The sequence below is a fragment of the Crocodylus porosus genome, unplaced genomic scaffold, assembly GCF_001723895.1.
Source record: "Crocodylus porosus isolate Cpor-Errol unplaced genomic scaffold, CroPor_comp1, whole genome shotgun sequence".
NCBI lineage: Eukaryota > Metazoa > Chordata > Crocodylia > Crocodylidae > Crocodylus > Crocodylus porosus.
This window is the reverse complement of record NW_017728935.1, coordinates 8,542,435-8,547,639: the sequence shown is the minus strand read 5'-3', so window position 1 is coordinate 8,547,639 and position 5,205 is coordinate 8,542,435.

Here is a 5,205-nt window from a genome sequence, read left to right as displayed (position 1 = left end):
TGTGTGTGTGTGGTTTACTTTGCCCTGCAACACTTGCAGTCACTTGCACCACTACAAGGTGGTGATTCACGCTCCCCGTTGCACACGTATTTTTAATAATCGTTCAAGGCACAGACCTGGGCGCCAAAGCTTTCCAGGAACTGGACACAAATGTGATGTTGTTTTACCTCTGGCCCCTCTTACTTCTCACAATTGTGAACGTTCTTGGGGTTTTTCCCTGCTTTCTGTCCTTTAACTGCATCCAGAAACATGAGGGGAAGAGAAGCCAGTGAAGAAAGAAAAAAGAGATGGTATCAGGGCAATCCTGTTCAAACAGGAGAAACAGGGAAGTAGAGGAGGAATTATAACCAAGATTTGCATGCTGACTTGAAACTACATTCTAATTTAAAGTTCATGCAGTTTAGTCTCTGCAAACATTTGCCCACTTTTCCCCACTACAAGGCTCACATCAAAAGCCGAGGCTCTCTCCCTGAGAATGAGTTACCGTCAAGAACTGTCATGTTCTCAGGTGACATAGACATAGCTTTGCTGGGTCCCTTTTGTTACTTCATTGAATTCTGCATCTGAAATATGAGCGGGAAACTGCTAAATTAAATGTTGGCTAAAGCCTTTTAACAAAACAGAAGCTGCATGCGTGCACACAAAAGAAGATTAGGGGGCACTTTAATCAGCCTTGTACTGTTCATGCTCTCAGTTCTGACAGCAGCCACGCAACAGCTACAGAGAAGGAACAGAGCCAAAATGACTTCATAAAACAGCGACTTCGGTCGGTTAATGTACTAATTAAGACTGTACTCAGCTTCATAGTTATAGAAGAAAAGGGGAGAGGAGGGGGAAGGTTGCAGACACGTCGAAGTGGACTAACATTTACAAAAATATAACGAGGCAGCAGAAAATTAAAATGGCGCATTTGTTTTTAGACTTGCAATTGAATTTATGCAATCACTCATTCTGTGCTGTGTCGGTCAGAATTTGCAGTCTACAGCTTCAAGTAGAATTAAAACATAGATGCTACTCACAGTCAGAGGCGGATAAGTATTCCTGTGCCTTGCCGAGCCTCCCTTCCCACCAGTAGCTTTCCGCCATGGCTGGCAACTGCTAGCTTCACCTTCCCGATACATCGGTAGCAGTGGCGATTCCTTCAAAGCCTACGGCTTGCTTGGGCAGGCAGGTAATCCTGAGAGGGGGAAATTTTGACAACAAGTTAAAAAACTTAGACCAGTTCATGATGCCACACCAGGAAGCGAAAAACGACACATGGTAGAACTCACCCTAAAAGTTGTGTGCGCGTGCGCCCCATCACCCAGTACAGTGGCAACGCAGACCTAGATGTTATAATGCAGGCACGGATGCACACACACATACACCCCTCTCTGGAAAATTACCACCGCTGGTGGGATCACCTGGGACATTTTTGTGACCAGTTTCCAATGGAAAACGGGAGAGCTGTGGAATTTCCACAAGGCTTGTTGGGATTTTCCGCTATCTCTAGTATCAGCAAATGCTTTGCCTCCAAGTGATTCGTATCCTCACGGCTGCTCCACGTTACTCGGACAGTGTAGGGGGGCCTGACAGCGGGCAGGGACTGCCCCCTGTGACTCTCCCCCAGCTTAGGGGGAATTCCTCACTTTTGTAAGTGCTCTAGACTGGCTCTGTAAAGGCTGCTGGTGGGAGGCTGGTGAAAACCACGTGTTTTAGCCAGTCTCTTTTTGCCAGGGCTGATGCTAAAGTGGTCCTGAAGCTGCTGGGACATGCACCGGAGGACACACAGGCCCCATCAAGCCTTTCCCCTTTGCCCCGCTCCATGTGCCGGCGCAGAGCGAATCGAGGATCAAAGCCTAATTTTCCCAGCCCTGACATGAGGAAATATGGTAGGTTGGGAAGCTGCCCACAGAAGACCTGTGAATGACACCCAGGGTTTGTGGTAGGGCCAGGGGCAGGCCCTAAAGACGTGGCGTTACAAGTGGGGAACTTTACAGGGAATAGAGCGGGGTGAACTTATGAAGTGTGCAACAAGCTCCGCGACCTGAGGCACGCGGGTCATTGCAGCCACTTGACACGATGCTCTCTCCCCGAGTGCTGGTGGGGGAGAGGCTTGTGCATCCAAACAGGCAGCCTTCTCCTCCGCCCCGATGCTAAACCAGGCCACCCCTCCGAAGGAACAGCCTTCTCCAGCTAAGCTAGGCCCAGCAGCGAGAGACACACGAACCAACACGATACCTGTTGCACAGAATTTTAAAAAAGTGACCCTGCTCCCCAGACGCCAGCACCGCTTCGGCCCGGGACAGGGCCAGGCTGTGACAATGCCGTCTTCCCATCTGGCACCAAGAAGGATTGCAACAGGAATTTTGCTTCCTTAGGTACCGAATAAAAACTCCAGCACACCAGCCTCAAAGATCACAGCCCAGAGATGGCTTTGAGCCCATGTCTTGCACCTGATGCCATGAAACAACAGGTTCTGGTCCTCCAAGCGTTATGCACAGAAGTAAAAAGATAGCCAGAACACTGGTCGTGGGGCCTCCTCTCCAACACGTTCGTCCTGTTTCATCCTAACTGGACAACCGGCTTTCCTTTTCCAAATCAGCCACCAATTTTAGCTCCTATTAGAATGCAAAGTTAGTCTCCAAGATGCCAGCACACCCACACATATTTACCTTGGAAACATTTAACAGAGCAGAAGGATCAACAAGCTGCATATTTTTTAAACTGAGTAGCAAACAAGGGTTTGGCCTGACTGCGCACTGCACTGGGGGGAAAAAAGAGGCTAGGACTTTAAATAGTACTTTAAACCCTGGGGAGAATCAGTTCCTAGGCAAGTGAATCACGCCAGGTATTCTTCTGGGGATGCGGGGCCGAGTGGCTATGTTGAAATGGCGGAGGTATTTGAAAACCAGCTGCTGAACAAATGTAAGAGTCACCCTTTATGGCGATTTGCCTTCCACGCTATTGCCACATGGAAACCTGCTATGGGATTAACTCTTGCTGCACCCAGTGATTTAATATTATGGCCAGTGATTCCTGTTCACACCGGTGGTTGCTAAACAAAGGCCGTTCCAAGCAGGAAAGCAGCTTGGAAATGATCCGTGCCGCATTCAGGCGCAGTTTCATGGAGCATCGAGCTTGCAAAGCCCTCTCCTCTTACCAAAAAAAAAAAACCTCTGCCAGGCTGGGAACGTAGGTCTTGGCGTCAGGCAGAGTTATGCCCTCCCAGACCGCAGACTGGCAGTGAGGTTGACGTGGCTATCGCAGGGGCAGTTTGGGAATGCCATGGGGGTAGTTTGGGGAAGCCATGTAGTTGTAGATCTACTTGCCCCTGCTCTTCCCGGCTTCTGCGGCAATCTGGAAGAAGTGCTCATGCCGCAGACCCCTGCGGCTCATCCTCCTGCAGCCTCCTACGGCTCTGCCAGCCCTCACACACAGGATACGCAACGGGCATTAACATGTGCCATTATGCTTATTATTGGACGGGACAAGGTAATGAAATAACGACCGGTCATATAGCTCGTCGCAAGCCTTCCTACCGGCCCTGCAAGAATACGTGATACCCCTGCAAACCGAGCCAATTTGAGCATACTCCACCGCACTACGTGTGGTAAATTATACTCAGTGCAAAAATCACCCCACCTTTTTGACTCTGAACTGCCTGCCCCAAAGCCAGGCAGAACTTGAGGAAGCAGCGTTAACACAACAGCCTTATGAGAAGTGCTAATTATTGGGGCGCCATTTTCTGATGTTGCCGTGACTCATCAGGATGATCGTGCTGCTGCGCAGTTTGCCCTACGCTTTAGCGCTACACTTGAGAGCCCTGAGGTGGAAAAGCAAGTCCTCCGAATGACACAGACAGCAGGAAAAGAGGGTTTCTTTAAGGCAACGCAAGGTGCTGTAACTAGCAGGGATGAGATGAAGTTAAGCCAAGGGACGTTTTGGCTGTTAAGGAGAAGCGCTCACCATTTGGCTCTAGTAGACTGTGAAACAGCTTCCCAAGAAAGGTGATAAAAGACTCGTCGTACTTCAGCCATATAAAACTAGTCTGGACAACACGCTGGGGAACAGACTGTAACGAACCGCCCTCTGCCGAACTGGACGAAGCCTAACAAGCCTTTTGCATTTGCAAGCTTTTTTGAAAACGTGCCCTCCTACAACGAACGCTGAATGCCGGGCTGGCAAGCTGTTCTAACACGTTCGCTGCCACGACTCCTTCTGCCACTGCAGGACCCAAAAAATTCCCGCTGCCCCCGCTGCTATTCTCTAGACATTGCCCAAGGGAAGTCGGGACCCCCCGTGTCCTTAAAGGGATGACGGGCTGTTCCCAGCGAGTGGCTTGACACAGAAGGGCTCTAGAAGGCAGACACTGTAATGCCCGCAAGAGGCTTCCTGTAACATAAGCTGCCCTTGACGCATGCCGCAGGACAATGAGCTGTCTGTGTTTCAGTAGATCTCCAAAGGTTTTCCCTTCTGCTTTTTCACCAGCTCCTTCAACTGTTAGTCTGAAGGGGCTAACTCACGTGTCCCAGACACTGGGCCGTGTGGTCACTAAGTAGTCCTGGGACCACAGCATCTTCTTGTCCTTCACTCAAACCATCATGGCCGTTTGGGAGCTAGACCTGAAGCTGTATAAATGGACAGGCTGCAAGAAGGCGGTCCATCAGGATACCAGGACTTCTGCGTGTTTTGCCTGAGCCTGCGATGCCCTGCTCTCTCCCTCTCCAAATGCCATCATGTGCCCCTGGCTCGGTCGCAGCTCTGGAGCAAACACGGTTCAGCAGCCCATACACAGCCAGGGAGGACCGTGTGCCCCACTGGTGGTGCAGGGGAAAGAAGGCCTGGGTTTAACTAGGAAACAGTGTCTCCTCTATGGAAAACTTATGGTCTGATTCATGCTGCGTTGGCTTGGTGTTTAGCAGACAAGCTACCACATATGCCTCCCCGCGGGTGAAGAGTCAGCACTGCCATCAGGATTAGCAGGCAGGTTCCTTTCCCTGGAAAAATTATGTGAAAATGAGAGTGCACATTAGATTGACAAGGACCAGAGCTCCTTGAAAACAGGCGAGAGACGGGCAAAGAAAAGCTCGGAGCAGATTCAGCACTCGCCTCCATCTGGCAGCCCAACTCAGGGGATAAGAAGGCGGCCGAGCAGGGAGGACCGGCACTAAGAACAGACAAGGGTCACCCAACACAGAGATGGATTTGGTTCCCTTCTCCTTC